This window comes from Canis lupus, chromosome 13 (genome assembly GCF_048164855.1).
Source record: "Canis lupus baileyi chromosome 13, mCanLup2.hap1, whole genome shotgun sequence".
NCBI lineage: Eukaryota > Metazoa > Chordata > Mammalia > Carnivora > Canidae > Canis > Canis lupus.
In genome coordinates, this window is record NC_132850.1 from 3,134,252 (window position 1) to 3,156,578 (window position 22,327).

The 22,327-nt window shown below is 45.8% G+C and overlaps 2 long non-coding RNA genes across 4 annotated transcripts in view; one reads left to right on the forward strand and one right to left on the reverse strand.

Moving 5' to 3' along the window:
• Positions 1-614: 614 nt before the first annotated feature.
• On the reverse strand, positions 615-9,525 carry LOC140602338 (uncharacterized). Its single transcript, XR_012005288.1, has 3 exons — positions 8,280-9,525; positions 4,677-6,743; positions 615-4,313 (listed from the first exon to the last, which is right to left on the reverse strand). It is a non-coding gene; the product is annotated as an uncharacterized lncRNA (long non-coding RNA).
• The window catches only part of LOC140602337 (uncharacterized), a 32,076-nt gene continuing 18,234 nt past the window's right edge, over positions 8,486-22,327 (forward strand). Inside the window, exons 1-2 of one of the 3 annotated variants that reach the window (XR_012005286.1) lie at positions 8,486-8,572; positions 12,865-13,152. This is a non-coding gene — a long non-coding RNA (uncharacterized lncRNA). Of the gene's footprint in view, positions 8,573-9,077; positions 9,653-12,864; positions 13,153-22,327 lie in introns of those variants that run through there. The other 2 variants (XR_012005285.1, XR_012005287.1) reach the window with 2 other exon arrangements.

A 22,327-nucleotide genomic window follows, 5' to 3' on the forward strand; every position in this document is an offset into this window, starting at 1 on the left:
ATCACTGCCTTGATCTCCAAACTATGACTCAAATTTTTCATTCCTCTCCATCTCCTTTATTCTCACCAGAGTCTGATTTCCCATCTTTTCTCATCTGGTTCACACCAATAACCAAAAGTGGGTGCAGAGAGAACACACCATCCAGTCTCTTCTGTTCCTTTAAAGGACTGCGTTTAAAGTACTGCTTTAGGGGACCCCTGGGTGGCTTGGCGGTTTAGTGCCTGACATTGGCTCAGGGTGTGATCCTGGGGTCCCGGGATCAAGTCCTGCATCCGGCTCCCTGCATGGAGCCTGCTTCTCCCTCTGCCTGTGTCTCTGCCTCTCTCTCTCTGTGTCTCTCATGAATAAATAAATAAATAAATAAATAAATAAATAAATAAATAAAATATTTTAAAAAATAAAGTATTTCTTTAGATCAGCTAGGGTGAGTCCTTAAACTTGCTTCTTTTTCAAAATTATCTTGGCTATTTAATTCCTTTGAATATTCCCATAAGTTTTAGAATGATCTTGTTATTGTAACAGCAACAACACACAAAAAAAAAACTTTATGGGCTTTGATTGTGATTGCTTTGAATCTAAAGATCAATTTAGGTACAACAGACATCTTAACAATCTTGAGTTTTCCAATCTATAAACATAGTCTATCAGTCCATTCATTTTCAACACTGATTTATATTATTTTTTTAATTTTTTAATTTATTTATGATAGTCACAGAGAGAGAGAGAGAGAGAGAGGCAGAGACACAGGCAGAGGGAGAAGCAAGCTCCATGCACCGGGAGCCCAACGTGGGATTCGATCCCGGGTCTTCAGGATCGCGCCCTGGGCCAAAGGCATGCGCCAAACCGCTGCACCACCCAGGGATCCCTGATTTATTTTATTAAGTACAAAGATTTTTGCTTTTTTTCCTAAATATTTTTAAGTGTTTTGCGCTTTTTATGCTATTATAAATAAGTTTTCAAAATTTCCATTTTCCAATTGCTTACTGTTAATATACAGAAATACAATTAATTTCCTTATATCCAGCAAATATGTCAAATTCTCTCATTAGTTTGGTGGCTGTTTTAAGGATTCCTTAAGGTCCACAAATAAAAGCAGTTTTACTTCTTCCTTCCCAGTTTTTATTTCTTTTCTTGCCTTATTGCACTGGCTAGGATTTCCAGTACAATGTTGAATAGAAGAGATGAAAGCAAGTATCTTTGCCTTATTCCTGAAGTGGAGAAAAACATTCATTCTTTTTCGGCTAGTAAGTATAGTATTAACTGTAGGTCCATCACAGATGTCCTCTATCCCTTCTGTTCCTGGTTTGCTGAGGCGTTTTTTTATTTTTTATTTTTTATTTTTTTTAATTTTAAAAAAAAATTTTTTTTTTATTTATTCATGATAGTCACACATAGAGAGAGAGGCAGAGACACAGGCAGAGGGAGAAGCAGGCTCCATGCACTGGAAGCCCAACGTGGGATTCGATCCTGGGTCTCCAGGATCGCGCCCTGGGCCAAAGGCAGGCACCAAACCGCTGCGGCGCCCAGGGATCCCTGAGGCGTTTTTTTAAAAAAATCATAAATAGGTGTTGGATTTTTCAAACGTACCTTTACTGCATCTATTCAGATTATGTTATTATTTTTCTTGATTCTGTTAATGTGATTAATTAAAATGATTGTTTTTTTAATGTTAAAATTTGCATTTCTAGAATAAACCATACTTGGTAATGATGTTTTTTTCACTTTTTTATATGTTGTTGCACTTGATTTGATAATATTCTCTTAAGGAGTTTGACATCTTTGTTTATGAGTGATATTAAACTATAATTTCCTTCTCTTGTAATGTCTTTGTCAGGTTTTGGCCTCAGAGTTGTGTTAGATTAAAGACAGCCACAAATTCTTTGCTACTTTCCATTGAGAAGTAGAGTCTCATTTGTTTCTTTTTGAATTTGTGCTGCCTTAATGACTTACTTGACCAACAGATGTGCCTTCCAAAGCTAGATGGTAAGAAGCTTTGAGCTTCCTCCCAGGCCTCTTGGACTGCTCACACTTAGAGCCCCAATCTGGCATGCAGGAAATGAGGCCACTGTGTTGTGAGGGAACCTACAACAACCAAGAGGCCATGTGGAGAGGGAGAGAAAGATTGCTCAGCCGGCTTCCAATTGTTAAAGCCCCCAGGCATTTGAGTCACCCCAGCCCAGCTGAGGCCCCCGATATTACAGAGCACAGGTAAGCCAACCCCACTGTGGCCTAAATCATGACATATAAAAATAATAGATTATTGTTTTAAGCCACTACATTTTGGGATAGTTGTACAAAAATAAATAACAGTAGAAGAATCAGGGTATGTTCCTTTTTCTTCTAGTTTCTGAAAGAGTTTGTGTACAATTAGTATTATTTATTTCTTAAATATTTGATAGAATTTACCAGCGAAACCATCTGGGTGGGAAATTTTTATATTATAAATTCAATTTCTTTAATAGATATAGAGCTATCCAGATTTTCTATTTTTTCTTACAGAGTAATCTATTAAAATGTCAATAAATCATATCATTTCCCTTATGAACACATCCAATGGCTGCTCCTTGCACTAAGAATAAAATCCAAAGTCTCCTCCATAACGTATAAGGCTTTTTGTGATTTGGCTCCTGCCTACTTTTCAGATCTTACCTGGAACCACATTCCTGATGTTTACAAGAAAGATGTCTTTCTTTCTTTCCAATTTTATTTGTTTGTTTTTTGTTTAAAGTAATCTCTGCACCCAATGCGGGGTTTGAAGTCACAACCCTGAAATCAAGAGTCTCGCACTCCCTGCACTGAGCCAGCCAGGCGCCCCACAAGGATGATTTCTTAATGTCATTTGGATTTTAGCCCAAGTACCACCTTTCTTACAAGGTCTTTTTGTCTAACAAGTCGAAATCATCTCAATTGCTCTATATCTTATTATCCACTAAAAAATTTTATAGCATTTATCACTCTCTGACATTATTGTTTAGTTGACTCATTATTTCTAGATGGTTGCCACACTTTTCTAGAATTCCAGATCTTTGTGGCAGGATCTTATTTTTTTTTTTAAGATTTTATTTATTTATTCATGACAGACACACACAGAGAGAGAGGCAGAGACACAGGCAGAGGGAGAAGCAGGCTCCATGCAGGGAGCCCGATGCGGGACTCGATCCTGGGACTCCAGGACCATGCTCTAGGCTGAAGGCAGGAGCCAAACTGCGGAGCCACCCAGGAATCCCCTTGTTGGTCTTATTCACAGTTGTGTCCCTAGAGCCTGTGTAATATCTTGTCATAGAGGGTGATGAATACATATTTACTAAACTGGTGACTTGTCGTCCTGGAATCTCCAGTCCTGACCTGGCGTATGTGTTGAGAAAATGCTGGGAAGAGGGCTTGAAGAGTCTTGGCCTCTGTTCTGATTGGTCCCTGAAAATGGCCAGCATCAGGTTCAAGAATAGTTTCCAGTGTCCACACCTGGCCACAGGTTTTGTTTCTCCTACGAGGATCTGACTCCAGCCTGGTTGGTCTCCTCCATCACAGCAGCCACGAGGCAGCTTAGAGTCCATTTAGGAGAAAGGATCCAGGTATAGCCCCTGGGAGCAAAGACGTGGCTACGCTACATAGTTTTGGTTCACAAGTCCCTCCGTCTATATGTGTCTTGGAGAAAAACGACTTTCCTCTGCCTCTCATCTGACGCACCGCAGATGCTCAATCATTCCTGAATGAGGGTCCATTCCATGCCTCCGTTTCTATGGTTCGATCTTACCCCCATACCGTTGTTACAGATGAGGAAACTGAGACACAGAGACGCGAAATGACTCCACCAGTGTCACAGAGTAAGTTAGTGGAGACGCTGGAGCTCATAGATTTTGCCCTCGATTTATGATCCTACCAACGAGGGCATCAATTTCAGAGATTAACAGCTGCAAATGATGGCTTCAAGTCGGCTGCCCCAGCGGCTCTCCAAAGTGCATCTCCAATTCAGGTTTATCTTCATTAAGCAAGTAATTCATTACCGGGTGGTAAGCATTCACATCAGAGCAAGAATATTAAAAAAGTAATTATATTTTTCACAGTGCAGCTTTCTGGGTAAATTGTATGCAAATTGCTGTCTAAATCAGGTTGGCAGATCCCATGCAGGTCTTGGCGCTATTCCGGGGGGATATTTTGGAGGCTGGACTGTCCCCCTCCGCTCATCGCCGTGGGTGCCCAGCTCAGGGTCTTGCCAAAGAAGCCAAGGAAGGCTCGAAAAATACGAGCAATTATTATCTCTTAACTCCTTGGAGCCTCAGTTTTCTCATCTGTAAAATGGGCTCCTGCTGGGACTAAGTAAGGGAATGGAGAGAACAAGCTGTGATACCTGCCTGGAATGGACATGGGAGGCACAGGCCTTCAGGAAGTGGCAAGATAGCTTCAGGGAGGCCCGTGGGGTTGTATCAGTAAGTCCCTGGTACCTACAAGACCCAGAGAGAGGGTGAGAGCAGCTCTGGGGTGGCATGGTGGGGCACTGGTGAGGAATCAGGAGGCCTGGCTTCCTTCTCCTCCTAATACTGCCAGCAATTCACTGTGTGACCCCAAGTTCACAACTGTCCCCTTGGGCTTTGCTTCATACTCAGCCATAATTAAGCCCTGAAATAATGATCACCCAACAGGTGCACACACACACCCCCCACTCACATTGTACTGACCTCCCACCTCTAGGACTGAGAAGGTCCACGCTGGAGCAGGGCACTTAAAAAGGAAACACATCAATTCTCTCGGTTTACAGGTGAGAAAAGGCTCAGAGAAGGGTGTGAAGGATCCAAGGTCACATATCAGGTGAGTGATGGAGTCAGGACCAGAGTTCCAGGCCAGGGCAGCTCCAATACCTCCTCTGAATACCCAGCTGACAAATGGGCACTGTTAAGGCCTGTGTTGGAAACCGTCAAATGTAGTTTGCACATTTGGTATCATTTGTTTTTTCTCAGGGTTGGAACATACCCCTGGGATTTGATCGGGGCAGGTGACTTCCTGTCTGAACTTCAGTGTCTCCATTTGTCCAATGAGGTCATTGGAGGAGATGCTTCATGAAGCCCCCCTGCATGAGACCTAGTAGGGAGGGCTTTAGTGACATCTTTGCCCTTCCCTCCATCTGAGAGAAGCCCTGGGAGTGCCCAGGGACCTAGAGGCAGAGTATCTGGGCCTGCCCAGGGGGTCTTGGTGCTAGGTCCCAGACTACCTGCCCGCACACTGGAAACGAACTGACGATGATGGTTTAGGAAGACAGAGGGTGCCCCTTGTTTTGGAGGAGCTGCTTAGGTACAGAGCCCTGGCAGCTCAGAGCCCCAGACCATAGGGCCAAGGTTACCCCAGAGACAGTCAAATGGGGCCACATAATCCCCCACAAATGTGGCTCCGAGGGGGCACAGAGCTCTGTTAGGGGCCATGGCCATGCCCAGAGCTACGTCCACTAAACACACAGCTGCATCCAAGTACACACCCAGGCTAGCACACACACCTGCACCCACCCGATGCTCAGACAGGAACAGGTGTCCACCCCGGCCTGGCCGGATATGGCTGCACCTGGTCACACCTGGTCACACCTTCGCACAGACCATAACTAAGCCCTGGGTAGTGGTCACCTAGCAGGGCGCACCAAGACATTTGGTGGCACCACAGCCACACTAGAGTACCAGTGACATCCAGGCACGGACCCCTCTGGGAGAACACATGCCTTCCCTCTGACCCAGCTCCTGTTCTCAGCCCTCCCCTGTGCAGACCCCGGATTCCACACTTGCGGGGCTCCTGAGGAGTCTTACCACGACCCCCCGACAGCAGGTTCTGGGCAGCATGCGCGAGTACCTGCTTTTGTCCCTGCCGAGACACACGCGCTGCTGCTCCACTCACACCTGTGAGGTCCTTCTGTTCTTACGTCTTCCTCAAGCATCATTTCAGAGCATCCGGGGCATCCAGGATTTTAGAGAACAGCCAAACCATAGCTCCTACCTTTTCTCCACCTAGACATCTCTGAGACACAGCCCAGCCCACCTCAGACTGAGCCAGTCAGGCCTTCTGCATCCTTCGCAGAGGCTGGGATGGGTGGGTTTAGGGCTGGTCATGGACTTCCCGAGCTTTCTCCAGGATGCAAAAATCCTCTCAGGCTTTGGGAATCTCCTCTGCTGTCAGCCTTTCTTCGACACACCTTTCTAGAAGAAGCTCAAGACTCCCCCTGAAGCCTTTCATGGCCGGGCCTGGCAGTAGGTCCCCCACTGGGTGCAGACACGGTCAGGCATTGACCCAGGAGCCCACGTTCACAATCTTGACTCCTGGGCCTGTCTCTTCTCTCAAGGCCTCGGTTTCTCCTTCTGCACCATGAGGGAAAGGGGCGGGGTAGCATAGTATTGAAGTGAGCTCGAAAGGCCCCTCCAGTCCCATACTTCTTGTTCTCTGCTTTTCCCAAACCAGGGCTGGTGACTAAGGCACCCTGCACTGGGCCCCAGACACCTGTTCTAGCCTTTCTCCCCCGCTCCCGGCTGCCACCCCCAAGCCCCCAGCAAGGGCAGAGCAAAGCAGTGGAAAGAGCAGGGCCCTCTGAAGGAGAAGGAGGTGTGGGCAGCCGTTGTGCTTCTTGAGGACAGAGCTTGCAATTTGGATCTGCAGCTTCTTCTCCAAGGTGGGCCACGCAGGTCGCATAACAAGCATCTGCTAAAGCCACGTCAATGGACTCCCTCCTCCTTCCCAGGCAGGTAGACTTCTCTGAGCTTCCATGTCCTCTCCTGTGAGGCGGGGACAACCTGGTCACAGTGGGCTCGAGGACCCTGTGAGGCTGCGAGGAGGGCCTGGCCCAGCCCCTGGCCCCAGGAGTGTCCGGCAAGGGGCAGCCCACCCTCTTCCCCTCACTGGGGCGTGGGACTGCCCAGCTTGGGGAGGAAGGACGGGCCGCAGGAGCAGGACGGGGAGAGCACCAGAGAACTCTGGGCTGAGAGCTTGCTTCTTGGTCTCACTGGCCACCTCCAGCGCACCGCAAAGCCCTGAGCCTGCAGCCGGCTCGGTGGGGGGAGCAGAGGGTGGGGAGAGCAAGGAGAGAAACCCACTCAGTGGCTCGCCCACCGATACAAGGCCTCCGGGCCCCAAAGGCCCTTAGTCATGCAGCGGGCACCAGGGGAAGGGGTGCCCCCTGTTCAGCCCAGGCGGCCTTGGCAGGTACGAGCTGCCCACCGCCTCCCAGGGCGGCCTGAGCTGAGCTAAGCCCGTCTCCCTGGAGATCCCCTCCCTGGGTCCCCCTTGGCACCTGCTCCTTCTGCTTCCTGACAGCTCCAGGACCCACGGACCTACCTACCCCCAGCCTCCACCTCCTAGAGCTTCTTTACAGGCCACACGGCCACTCAGCTGTTGCTTCTACAGCCTGGACCCGAGTCTCCTCACCTGCTCAGACACATCCCTATGCATCTAGGCACATGCTCACCTGTGCGCACACACGCACGCACTCACACCGGGCCCCCTCCCAGGACCCAGGCCATCCCTGAAGGGCACACCAACCCTCACCCCCACAGAAGCTGCTGCCCTCCTCTCCCATCCTGCTGGCGCTGCCCTGGAAGACGAGCAGGGAAAGGTGGAGGGACCTAAGAGGACTCATCTCCCACTGGGAGCCCTTCCTCTTCCCCACCCCCCGCCTTCTGCCACTTTCCTATGTCAGGGCCATGCTGATGACACCAGAGAATCCATCAAATGCCACCCCCGTGTCAGGTCATGTCACAACATAATTAAAGCATTAGATCTTCGTGATGAAGCCGTTGCCATCAATTCTGAGAGTGACTGATCCAATCTACAGAAAGGGGAAATTTCTCTCCGCCCGCCACAACTGCCACAGCTGCCTTCCCCTCCCCGAGAAGGGAGCCAGCATTGCTTGTGAGAGTTAGGGCTCTGGACTCCAGGCTGAGCCACAGGGGAGGAGGGCCTGGCCTTGGGGTGCGTGCCCTTCCTGCCTCTGCGTGGGCTGGGGCTACTTCCGGCCCAGCCTCTGCACCTGCGATCTTGGGAATAGTGCTCCCACTTCTGCATTTCAGTGCTCCCTTCTATGAATGGGATGTGGGGCAGGCGACTGAGGGAAGGGAGGATGGGGACTCAACCTCTGAGGACCCACAGGAGCAGAAGAAGCAGGAGCACTGGGGTCAGAAGACTGATAGGCCTGAATCTTGACTAGCGGTGGAGCTGCGGTCAAGTGAGTTCTCACTTCTCCTGGCCCTCCCCTGGAGGAAGGGGAAAGTATTCCTGCCTCTGGAAGTTACAGTGAGGATTAAAGATGTTCCAACCTCTCAGTGACCCCTTTGGACCAAGGCATTGGTGAAGGAACTGGATTGAAGCCTGGTCTTCTTTGCTCTGGACCCCAAAGCGTGGGCGCAAAGAATATGGGGCTTGAGGTGATAGAGGGGGATCACAGGCGCCAGCTCTGTTGCTTCTCAGATGACATCACCATCCGGAAGTTGGAACAGGAGCCAGGTTCTTGGAAACAGAGGGTCGGGGATGACACAAGGGAGAGGGAGAGTGAGAGGTGTGGAGGGATGGAGGCCATCACTTGACGGTTGGCACGTCGGGAGAAGGGTAGGTAAGAACCAAGCAAGGGGCCAAAGCCTTGGGTAGGGGCAAGGGTAGAAGCAGGGAGACCAGTGTGAGGCCACTGCAGTGATCTGGGCAAGACATGAGGGTGGCTCTACCTAGTCTGAGCAGGAGTTGAGGGGTGATTCCAAAGTCTCGGGGCTGAGCAACTGGAAGAGTTACCACTGGTGGAGATCTTCCCCATGGACCAAGTTTGAGTAGACGATGGGAGCAGAAGGGTGGAGGTGGCAATCAGGAGTTTGTTTAAAGCCCTAACTGACATCCCGGTGGAAATGTTGAGCAAGCAGGTGGATACGCCTATCTGGAGTTCAGGGCAAAGATTCTGACCAAAGATTTGAGGCTTGGGGGACACCTGGGTGGCTCAGTGGTTCAGCATCTGCCTTTGGCTCAGGTCATGATCCTGGGGTCCTGGGATTGAGTCCCACATCGGGCTTCCCGCAGGGAGCCTGCTTCTCCCTCTACCTGTGTCTCTGCCTCTCTCTGTGTGTCTCGTGAATAAATAAATAAAATCTTAAAAAGGAAAAAAAAAGATTTGAGACTTGAGAGTGGTCAGCAAGTAAGTGGCGTCTAACGCCTGGAGCTTGGAGGAGGTCTCTTGGGAAATGAGGTTGGGCGAAAAGAAGAGGTATAAGGATGAAGCCCGGAGCACTGCAACACGAAGCTGGGGAGATGGGGGAAACCAACACTGGAGACAGAGCAGGGGAGGTCAGGAAGGGGAGGGAAAAGCCAAGCCAGGATGGTACCCAAGAAGATGAATGAAGAAAGTGTCTTAGAAGGATTATGTGATCATTGGCATCAGAGTTACATCAGCTCCAGGGAGATGAAGACCCAGGAGTGGCCAATGGCAATGTAGAGGGAATGTTTGTTGGATGAATAAACAGGGAATAAGCCAAAATTCCATCAATAGAACCATGAAGTCCAACGGGTTCTGGAATGGGACCTGACCTCGTGAACAGCAAATGAGACGATACCAGCTAAGCCCAGCCAGCACAATTGGGGTCAAGCATCAAAAGGCCAGGTGGGATTGGTCCTGGGAACTGGAAGGAGACCCACTGCAGGTGGAACCCAGGTTCTATTAAACCCCATGAAAAGAAGATCTCCTTACTTCTGAAGGGCTCCTCTGGGCCATCTGGGTTTTGAGTTTCTGGTTTCTGACCTCAGGTCTTAATTCTCTTGTTTTGGGTATCACCCTGTGGATATGACCCTTGAGGTCTGCTTAAACTGACTCTTCAAGGCAGCCATCCATACAGGTTCCTACAGGGGGGCTGCAGACTCCCATGGAGCTCCTGGGCAGGATCCCAGACACCTCTGCCTTGTTCTGAACCTGCTCCCAGCCAGTCCTATTCTACTCCTTATTCCTTTGTTTGAGGTCTGTCTGGGCCACATAACAAACTCCTCTACTTTAAACAACTTTACCCAACAGACCCAGTGTAGCCAGCCCCTTCAGACTCCGTCCCCAGGCTCCAAATCACACCATAGTTGAATCTGAGAGTCGTTTTCCCAACTACGCCCTTGGCTCAACTTGATGAGGAGCTAGTTTCCCTCTTGGCTGCTAGGCCTGTCCTCTCAGTTCTGGGGCCCTCCTGTCCCCACCCCTTGAGCGGCATGAGCACTCAGCTGAACCCCACCCCTGGAGCAGAAGACAGATGGTACTTGTTCTAACGGGGGAAAAACAATAACAGTGGGAGGAAGAATGGGGGAAGGATTGATTCTAGCCCAGGGCCTCTGAGGCCACATGGTCCAGGCAGGTTTTGTGGGTGGGTTTTGGACAAATGCTGGTATCGCTGGGGACAAGGGGAAGCCAGATGGAGGGGTCTGCATGGGCAAAAAGCACATGGAGGGGTTAGCATGGGCAAAAGCACAAGATCTGAGGGAATGGTCCACTTGGGGGAAAAGATATAATGAGATGCCCCCCATAGTGGAGATGGGTGCCCAGGGAGAGGAGGCTGGAAGAGCAGTGGGTTATCACACCAGCTCCAGTCTGGTGGGAGTCCTCAGATGCTTCCAAAGCCTGCCCTGGGACTGATCAAATGCCTCCTAAACATCCTGCTAGCTGCTCAGCTCTGATGACCTAGCACCTTCCATCCAGGAGACACCCAGGTCAGTCTCCAAAAGCCCTGCCAGGTCTCTTGGAATCAGAGTGGAAGTTGAATCTCTGAATAACTGCTAACTTACCATGCCAGCATCTGCCCTTGAGCCTAGAGTTGGGGTCTCAGAGGTTTAAAGAAAGAGATTGAAAGCATCATCTTAAAGATGATCTTGGAAGAAAAGTCGTGTAGAGGGAGAAGTAGAAAGTCAAGACTCCTGGATTCTCCTGTCTGAAGACTGGAGTGAGGAAGGGGAGTCATTAATGGGCCCGGACTTGAGGGGAAAGGACACAAAGGACTATGGGTCACAGAATCGGGATTGGGATGGACCTTCCTGGCACCTAGTCCACTGCTGTGCAAGGCAGGAGGCCCTCCTCATCACCCTTGCCCAGGGGCTGTCCAGCCTCCATGTGGGCACCTCCTCTGATGGAGCTCTCACTCCTTCCTAAGGTAGCATTCATCCTGGCACAGCTCTGAGTTTTCCTAAGTCTTCTGCAGTTCCACTCAAGGTCAAGTTCCACACTCTGAGACTCCACAGAAACAGCTCCATTTCCCCCTTTGTGAGACAGCATTGTAGCAATTGGAAAATGGAGAGCCCGATGCCTGCCTCCTGAGGACTTTCTTTCTCAAGAGGTCTCTGAGCCAGCTCCGGGGCCATCCCTTGGGCTTGCAGTAGAGTCCTGCCTCTTGGGTCACTCTCTGGAGGGATGTACAGAGCCGTGTCTGTGGCAGTGCGTGTGCCCAGATGCTCTTGTGAATTGCACTGCATGCACACTTGTGGCTGAGGGTTTGCAGGGATGCAGACCGGCTCTGTGTCTGTGTGTGAGGAAAAGCATCACTTCCTCCATGCCTGGGCTGTGGCCACGGGTAAGCACATGAACATGCATGCGTGTCTCTGACTGTGGTTGCGTGTGGGTAGGAGTGCTCCCGATGGTCTGTCATTGAAGGCTGCGTGTATGTGACTAACTGTGATCACAAGTGTGAATCTGCACATGAAGGGCTTGCTAGGGCTGTACATGGACGTGACCCGCCAGGAATGCGTAGGTCCTGTTACTCTGGTTAGGTTGTTTCTGAGTATCTGGTTGTGACTGAAGAGCATGTGTGTGCAGGTCGTGATCTCAGGCATACACGAGACTGTATTTGTGACAGATTGTAATTTATTGTAAGAGACGGGCCAAGGCTGTGAGTGTGCAAGAAGTGGTTCCCCGGGTGCCTGTGTAACTGTGCCTGAGGATGTGGTTATGTTTGCATGCTTGGATGCACCAGTGTGGCTGTGTGTCAGCGTTGATGGCTGTGTGTGTGGCTGTGGCTCTGTGTGTGATGCAATGTGTGTTTGTGACTCTATTCTGTGTGTGTGTGTGTGTGTGTGTGTGTGTGTGTGAATGGCTGCGGCTAAGTATAAATGAAGGTGCCTGTGTGTGGAGGTGGAGGTGGAAAGGGTGAGGACAATGCAGGATAAAAAGGGGACTTGCTCGAAAAGGTCTCCCCAACCCCATTTTAATCAGAAACGGAGCAGCTGTTAGTCTGAATAGACACTGCACAACGGCAGACGTCTTAATCTCTTCTGCATTGTGATTCACTCGGCGAAGCCCTATTACTCAGCTTTTGATAGGAGCTTACTTGTCTCAAGTGTTTTCATTATTGCCCTAATACTATCTATTAACATACTGGAGGGAGCTCGCTGCTGTCTGGAGCTGGCATCACTGGGCTTTTAAAGATTATGGGCCTTGCAAATACATAACATTTTACTGCCTTGCAGACGTAATTCATTGGGAGAAAAAAAAAGGCTCACGTAAATAGATAGGTAAATAGATAACTGAGTAGGGGAGAGAGGGCGCTGGAGGGAGAAGGAGAATCTATGATCCAAACACGGCTGTCATCTCCAGCTCAAATAATTGTCTTCTGGGAGGAAGGGCCAGACAGACATTGTCTCATTTGGGGCAACTGTAGCCTCAAATCCTTCATCTCTGGGTATCCTGGGGTGGGGGTATGCCTGGGGCCCTGGCACACAGTAAGACCCTGGGCTTCTCTGAGGGATGCCCCATGGTTGTGGTACAGACTGGGGCAAGATGCAGGGAAGCGCATGATGGGAAGATCCTGGGATTCGGTGTCAGGCGGTATAGGGTCAAACCCCAGTAGTGCTGCTGATTTGCAGGATGACCTTTGTTCCCATCTCCATGCCTTGTTTCTGAAGCTGCAAAGCGAGAAGTCTGAACTAGATTCAAAGCCAGTTTCAAAGGTCTCCATCCTAGACTCAGCTGGTGCTTGAACAAAAACGGTCAGCATTAACTCATCAACCTGGATTCCTGAGGAAGAAGAGCGCCAGCACCGGCACCATCTCAGAAATGGCAAACAGCAAAACGATCGTCTGGTCCAACCACCACTTCTCTTCCACATTCCCGCCATGTGAGTGCACACCTACGGGATAAGAATCCCACTACTTTCTTTTTCTTTTTATTAAATGAACATACTTTCAACTCTGGCTTTTTTGTGTAGTTCAAGACAATGTTTGAAGTACATATGAACCCTTCCCTTCGTCAAATTTCACTGAAATAATAGAAAAACACATAAAAAGAACACATTCATATCTGCTGAAGAAAATGAGAAATTATGCCTCCAGTAGAACAGAAAAATTTGAAGACCTTCTAGAAGACAAAAAGCAGATAGAATCCAATTTATGGAGAAAACCAGAATTGTTAGGGGTGTATTGATGGCCTAGTCAGTTAAGTGGCTGCCTTCAGCTCAGGTTGTGATCCCAGGGTCCACGTTGGGCTCCCTGCTCAGTGGGGAGCCTGCTTCACCCTCTCCCTTTACCCCTCCCCCTGCTTGTACTCTCTTGTTCTCTCTCAAATTAATAAATAAAATCTTAAGAAAGAAATAAAAAACTAGCATGGTTAAATCAACACAGAAGGAATGACTAAAAAGATGTAAGCTGTTCTTTCCAACAAAACCTTAGGAAGACTCCTAGCATAGGGAGTGGGGGGTGTAAGCAACAGTGCAAGCAACAGGCAAAGAGCTGTTGAGTAAACAAACAACCAGCAGCTCCTTTCTCTCCCAGTGTATACAGAATGATTGGCTGTGGCTTTTGCTTCTGGTGGATTGCCTCCTAAACAAAATGAAAGATCTACCTTAGGAGGTACGATAAACTGACACATTGGTGTCCATGAACCACGCCTCTTGGTATTCACATCCTTGTGGAGTTCCCTACACATTGGCTTTGGACTTGGCAATGTAACCTGCTTTGGTCTATGGGACATTAGCAAGCCCACTGCAATCACTGGGGCTTGTCTGCTTAGAATACTCCCCTGTTGGAATGGCACCACCATTCTGTAAGAAAGTCCACTCTATTCTGGAGAAAGGGGAATAAAAATCCATGTGGAGACAGAGCCCACCTGGTGGAGAAACTAGGTGTTTTAGCAGACAGCCAGCACCAAGATTCCAGACATGAAAGTGAAGCCTTCTTGGGCCTTCCAACACAGCCCAGCAGCCTGCTGAATGTAACAACATGAGTGGGTCTAGCCAATGCCATATGGACTAAAAGAACGAACCCAGGAAACCCATACAATCACAAGAAATAACAAATTATTCTTTTAAGACATTAAGTCATGGAGTGTTTTGTTAGGCAGCACTAAATAACTGATACAGGAGAAATGACTATGTACGTTTTGAGACCAGTGGAGAACAGAACTAAATGTTTGCACTGGACGTAGTAAGGGGAAAAGAAGGAAAAGCCAATGCAGCAGTCCTGCTCAGCAAAGAAATATATTAAAGTACTTCACACACACAATAAAGTCTTTCTTGCTTCAGTAATCATGACAGTCCCCCAGCCTGCCTATGTGTGGTTCCCTCATTCTTTCTAAAAGGACTCCTACAGTGAGCAGCCCCTCCTGCTCTTTCATTGACACAAAGCTGCAGACAGCCTCTTTTCCGGGAGAAAGTCTGTCCTGAGAGCATGCCTACACAGCCATGAAAGAAACTCATAGCAGAGTCCTGAATACATTTGTCAACCTAATTTTAAATTTATAAATCTGAAATGATCATCTTGGATCATCTTTGAAGCAAACCAAGAGAATGAGAAAGAACAAGATGAAAAACCAAAATAATTCATCCTAGAGGAAATAGAGACAATGTAGGAACAGAGAGGAACTTTAAAAGAATTCTAGGTTGCATCTTCAGAGAGATCCAAAAGAAATTTGCTCTTATAAAATAAGATTACTAGGAACAAACTGAGGGTCACTGGAGGGGAAGTGGGTGGGAGGATAGGGTAACTGGGTGATGGGCATTCAGGAGGGCATGTGATGTGATGAGCACTGGGTGTTATATGCAGCTGATAAATAATTGAACTCCACATCTGAAACTAATGCTGTACTATATGTTGGCTAACTGCATTTAAAAAAAATAAATTAAATAGAGAATATTTCTATGGAAAAGAAGCAATCAAATAAAAGGACATTATCCTTGAAAATTAAAAACATGGGATGCTTGGGTGGCTCAAGTCATGATCCCAGGCTCCTGGGATCAAGTCCCACACTGGGCTCCCTGCATGGACCCTGCTTCTCCCTCTGCCTGTGTCTCTGCCTCTGTGTGTGTGTGTCTCATGAATAAATAAAGAAAATCTTTTAAAAAAAGAAAGTTAAAAATATAAAAATAAAATCAAGGAAATCCCCTAGAAAATGGAATGAAAACATGAAGACATACAAAATATGAGAAAATAAATGACCTAGTACTTATAAACTTTCTAGACCAAGATAACAGAGACTGGAGGTGTTGAAATAATTAAAGATGTAATTTTAAAATATTTTCTAGAGCTACAGAAAGAGCTGAGTCCTCAAACTAGAAAAAGACTCACCAAGTAGTAAGCAGAAAACACTAAAAAGATACACATCCTGGTGGCATTTCTAAATCACAAAATGAAAAAAAAATACTCAATGTTTCTGGATTATCTTTCTGGAACCTAAAATTCCATACCAGCCAAATTATCAAGCATGAAAATAAATCCAAGATATTTTCTGATAATAAAAGAACAAAGAAAATGTACTATTCATTCACTCCTTATGAAGAAATAATGATGTACTACAGAAAGACAAGGAATTCAAAAAGGAGAATGTCATGGATTTTTAAATGTTTTAAAGAAAGGAAACCAGTAAATGCCAAGAAGCTAAAAAATTAATGAAAACAAATCTATAAAACTTCAATTTTAAAGAAATGATTTATTTTAAAAGTGTCAAAATAAAGTAAAATAATAATAGCTGGAGCTAAAGTTTCAACAAAATATGAAAGATAGGAGGAGGTCTAAGAGACTTGAATGAAAAAGCACTTAAATAAGTTTATAAAAAATTAAGAGGACAAAAAAAAATAGAAATAGTACATATAACTTTCCAAAAAATAGAAATAAGAAAACTTAATCAAACAAACAGAAAGTGGGGAGACATCCAAACATACCAAAATCACAATAATTGTGAATGGGCTAAACTATCTTATTTAATGACAGAGACTTTCAGAATGGGTGAAAGAAATCTCAACAACATAATACACATAAATGTGTATACACACATATCCACACATCATACAATTATTTTAAAGAATTGCATTTAAAACAATACAATACAAAAAGATTAAAAGTAGAATGAAAATGAATATATGCTAACAAAACAAAACAAAAGCATAAAATATTAGTATTAGATTTAATAGAATTCAAAATAAAACAGCTATAAAAGGTACAACCTACCAAGAAGGTATGACAATCAAATAAATTTTGTACTTAAACAACTGAGTACCAAAATTTAGAAAGAAAAGTTAAAACTACAAAGAGAAATTGTTGAACTTGTAAGGATATTTGATTTTTACATGCCTCTTCAAAAGCTGATAGATCCGGTAAACAAAAGAAGTAAAGCTATAGGAGAATTGGAATAATATAATTTAAAAGTTTGATTTGAGATTTATATAAGAAATTTGCCAAACTGAGAATACACTTTTACATGTTCTTTTTTAATATCTGTGGTACACACAAAAATTGGCTATCCATTAAAGTTGGCAAGAAGAAAAATCTTAATTCCAAAAAACGGAAATCATATAGGCTACATTTTCTGACTACAATGTTAAAAAAAAAAAAATTAGCATCAAAGACAAAAGAGTACCAAAACAATGTAATAAAAGCTCAGCAACTTAGAAACTTTAAAACACTATTCTGTGTAATTCTCAGGTTAGAGACAAACTCAAAATTGAAATTATTTATAAATTAATGGCACACCATATAATGAAATCAATTGTTAAGGCCAATGCAGTATTTATGGAAAAATGTATAGCCTTGAACACATTTATAAGAAAATCGGAAAGAGAATTGAATGCAAGCAGTTGGGAAAAAGAACATGGGGAGTGGGGAACTCTATAAAAATACGGAATTAATAGAGATAAAAGCAGAAATTAATGAAATGAGAAGCAAATGTAGACTTGGTAAATAAAACCAAATGCTGTTTCTTTAATTTATTTATTCCCTTAATGGCTCAAGAAGAGGTTAAAAAATGCTAATTAATATACGTAGAAGAAATTAGATGATCAAAGAGACACTTCTAAAAACAGCATCAGGCCCAGAACAGATTTAACAGTGAGTTATAGCAAACCTTCAAGAACAAATAACTTGTGCTATTTAAATGGTTAGAAAACAAAGATGGAAAACTTCCCAATCCATTCTGTTAGGCTAGCACTCGAAGAGGCATCTGCTGTTTTTGCTCCTCGGTGTTCATTCATCCTTCCAGTAACCGCACCCCGATTATCCTCAGAGGGACCCTCTCCACCCTACTCCGTGTCTGTATACTTCTAGGGAAGGTTCCAGGCTGGGCCTACGCACCAGCTTTGCTCTCTCCCAACCACTGCGATGGTTGGGGGATAGGCATGTGATCCTGTCATGAACAATGAAATGCAAGAGATTTTTCAGTGACTTTTGGGCTATAGACCCTGGAGCAGCCACTTGCCTGCCATGTGGAGCCCGAGAAGGAAGCAGATAGGAGGGGAAAAAAGGGGATGGAGAGAAAATGAGCATCGAATACAGTATCTGAGCCCTGGATGCAACCATGCCTCCAGGTACGCCCTCCCCTCCAGACCCTTCAGCTCCCTGAACCACTGTTTGAATCAGCAAAGCCTGAACTTGCTGTCATTTTCAACCGAAGCCACTGACCCCAGCATACCAATGCCGAACGAGGACAACACACGCAAGAACGTGGCCCAATCACACTTACACAGATGCAAAACTCATAAATAAAATGGTAGCAAATTTAATCTAGCCATGTATTATAAGACCAATAATTCATGAGCAAATAGGTCTTATCCCAGGAATCCAGCCTAGATGCTAACATTCCAAACGAATCTTTATTTCTAGACTCACTACAGTGACACATTAAAGAAAGAAAACCAAATGACTATCTCTAATAAAATGATAAGAATTTGTAATACACTTCCTTAACCCGATAAAGAGTCCTGCACTGGTCAGTTTTATGTGTCTCCCTGGTGAGGCTCCAGTCCCCAGTTAAGCAGCCAAACACTAATCTAGGCGTAGCCGTGACCGTATTTTGTAGTATGATTAAAGTCCATAATCAGGTGACTTTAGTTAAGGGAGATTATCCTAGATAATCTGGGTGTGCCCTGATTCAATGAGATGAAAGGCTTTAAGAACAGGACTGAGACTTTGCAAAAAAGAAATTCCACCTGTGGGCCACAGCTTCGGCTCCTGCCTGAGAGTTCCAGCCGGCCCTTCCTGAGAGCCTGCCCTGTGGATTTGGGACCTGCCTGGCCAAGCCCCAATCGCCATATATCTGTTCCTATATACTTCCTAGCAGTCCCACTTCAATGGTAGAGCCTTGACTGATACAGGTCTCTAACTGCAGCAAACATCACACATACCTGTGAGTCACACGAAGCACCCCCCCCCCCGGCCCCAGGCAGGGACAAGACAAGATGCCCACTACGCCAACATTTTAAAAGGATGTTATTCTGTATGTTGGCAAATTGAACACCAATAAAAAATAAATTTATTATTAAAAAAATAAAAATAAAAATAAAAGGATGTTAGGGGAGGGTGTTACCAGGTAGATACAGTAGGGGGAAGAATGCCCCTTCCCCCTAAAGATATCGGCATCCTAATCCCAGAACCTGTGAAGGTGTTAGGTTATAGGGCAAAAGGGACTGAGCTGGTGTGCTGAAGTTCAGAGTCTTGAGGGAGGAAATGATTCCATGCGGGTCCGATGAATCACAGGGGGCTTTATGGGCAGATTCAGAGTCCGAGGAGAGGTGAGTGATGCAGCCATGAGCCAGAACACATGGGTGGCCCCTGGAAACAGGAAAAGGCCAGGAAAACAGATTGTCTGCCTTCAGAAGGAATGCAGCCCTGCCAACCCGTTCTGGAATTCTGATCTGTGTAAGAGTAGGATAATAAATCTGTGTTGTTTTAAGCCAGTAAGTACGTTTGTGGTCACTTGTTATAGTCACAATAGGTCGTGCATATAGAAGGTCAGACCCGAATAATAACCTGAGGGAAAGAGAGGGTGTAAAACAAGCATGTGCCTGGGAGAATTGAGTTTTGGATAGAACAGAAAGCCAGAGCAAAGGCCCTGTGGTAGGAACGCCGGAGTAGGAGCAAAAAAGCCAGGCTGTGTTGAGCAGTAAGCCCCAGAGGGAGGGGCCAGCAGATGGGGTCAGGGAGGAGTGGTGGGGCCCTCGAAGCAATTGTAAGGATTTGGTTTCTCGGGCCAAATGAGACAGAGCCTCTGAGCACCTAGAGCAGAGGGGACCACAATTCACCCTATACTTTATAAGGACCGTTCTGCGGGCTGTGGGTGACCACCAGCTCTATCATAAAGAAGCCTGCACTTGCCTGGGCCCCTTCCAAACCCCAGCCGTGCGCTCACGCAGTCACACACTTCATAAAAACTTACAAAAGTCAGATATTGTAATCACAATGGGTTAGGACCCCCTGATCTCTTTCTTGATTTTTCTCCCATATCAATGGCCACAGGCATTTTGGGGAGTCCAGCTGGGGACAATTGAGCTGCGATACCCCTCGTTTGAGTTCAGTAGGATATATTTGTGCAGTTCACGGTTCTTTCTATGTTTTTAGAAGTTACCGCCAGCTGTCCCGGAGCAAGAATGCTTTTAGGAATCCGCCTACCACCCACTGTGTGGTTGCCCAGGACTGTGATGAGAGAGTTTTAACTGAGTGCTGTCAGCTGACAGAATTTTTAAAAATTAGTCACTTCACAAGAAAATTTGAAAGGCCCAGAAATCTTACAGTTCACATATAAAAGAAACTTGACAGAGCTTCCCCAAACTTGACAGTTCTAAAAATTTACCATAACAAGTTGTGTAAATGGAGGAAGCTTTTTTAAACTACTAATTAAAAAAATTAATCAAGTGCAGCAAAGAAGACTTCTGTATTCTTTCTGCAAAACGTCTTTGTCATGTGAGAAGGTATGACAAAGGATATGAAGCCAAAAAATATAGGGGAGAAAGTAACGTACAGGTATGGCAGGCAATTGATTAAAAAACAAAATACGATTTTTTCGTTTTTCTGATTGGTGTCATATGTTTGTGGTACATATCGGCCTGTTAAAAATTTGTGATTTGCTACGATTTATTTTTTCATCTAAATATTTCATTTCATTCCTAATTCAGTATTTCTCATCTTTATTTTTTTCTTTTTCTAACAAGGGTCCCTTAAATTGCATATGCCTTAGGCCTCACAGTACCTGGGTCTGTCCTGGGGGTGAATGGACAATGGGGGCGGGAGTGAGCTAGTTCTTGGCATCTTTGCCGCAGACCCATTTCTCGCTGCCCCCTGCTCTGCTGCAGGGGAGTGACTCTGCAGGCTCCTTCCAGGGATCCTGTGTCAACGCCTCCCAGGAGGACCCAGCCAATGAGAAGGCTCAGTGGGAGATGAGAGGCCTGGAAGGAGGCAGAAGCCAGCCCCTTCCTCCTGCCTTTGGAGGCATCACTAACCTCTGCTCTGTGTTCCTAGCTCCTGCCAAACAGGCCTGCCTCGCTTGCAGCTTTTTTCAAGGTTCCTCTGGCCCCTGGTGTGGGGACCACCATCTTTTCCTGTTGCCCCTACAGTCTCCAGATGGTCACAGCTCCCTGCTGCTGGTAATCTCAGGGCTGCTTCTTGGTCCTACTTGCCTTCTCAGTTCTTTGTCACCTGTATAACCAGTTTCTAGTATTATCTTCCTTCATGGAATGGTTTCTGTTGTCCTGGGCAGAGCCTGCCTAAAAGAAAGAGATAAAGAAGGAAACAAGGAGGGCTGTTAGAGGGCTTGTGGATCCCCAGATGAGGAATGATGGTAGCTGGCTCCGGACTCTTAGCTCTGGAGGTAATGAAAAGTGATGGAGATGAGTGATTTGCTTATCGACAGATTGGGGGAAGTGAGAGAAGGAGAGAAATCAATGATCGCTGCAAGATATGGGGCCCGAGCACTTGGAAGAATAGGCCATCCCTTGGTGAGGAGGTGCAGATTGATGGGGGAGGCGAGGAGACATGTTAAGTTTGAGACTCCCATTAAACATCCAAGTGAATATATCGAGTTGGCAGTTGGCTGGATGGGGCCTCTCACGAGAGAGATGGAGGATGCAGATAAATTTGGGAGTCATGAATGTATAGGAAGAAAAAACTGAGAAACTCGTCTACATACCAGTGGAGTTCATACCATACTTGAACTAAACCCTGGAGCACCTCAGTGCTTACAGGGAGATGAGGGGCTGGCAAAGGTGTCTGAAATGAGTGAGCAGAGAGGTCAGAGAACTGGAAGAGTGGTATCCCAGGAGTCAGCTGAAGAAATTGTGCCTAAGAGGAGGGTTGTACGTGTCAAATTCAGCTGACAGATCAAATACAATGAGGTCTGAGATGGACCACAGGATTTTGCAATATGAATATCACTGGTGACGCTAACAAGAGCAATTGCAGAATGTTGAGGATGGAAAAACTTTGAGATCATAATGATAAACTTTCTTTTTTTTAGTTTGTTGTGAAATGAAGAAGAGAAATGGTGTACAGCTGAAAATGAAAGTCAGGTCAAGAGAGGAATACCAATATATGTATTTATATGTATTTATCTACACGTATGTATGTACACACACACATACGTATGTAATAACTTTCCATTCAAGTATAACATACATGGAAAGGAGTGCACAAATCAAGAGCTTAAACTCAGTAGGTTTTCTTTCTTTCTTTCTTTCTTTCTTTCTTTCTTTCTTTCTTTTTTTTTTTTTTTTTGCTTTTCAAAATTTTATTTCATAATAGTCTTTCTAACAGATTAACAGATATCGGGGTGATATCTCATTGTGGCTTTGGTTTACATTTCTCTGATGATTAGTGAGTGATGTTGAGCACCTTTCATATATCTGTTGGCCATTTCAATGACCTCTTTTGAGATATTTCTATTTTGTACTTATTCCATTTTAATTGGTTGATTGATTTGCCTTTATTTATTTATTTATTTTAGTATATTTTTTTATTGGAGTTCGATTTGCCAACATATAGCATAACACCCAGTGCTCATTCAGTAGGTTTTCACAAGTTCATTTATCCAGGTAACTCCCACCTAGAACAGGAAAGAAAACACTGCCCTAGAAGGTCCCTCGCGCCCAGTCATTACCTGCTTCTTCCTCCACAG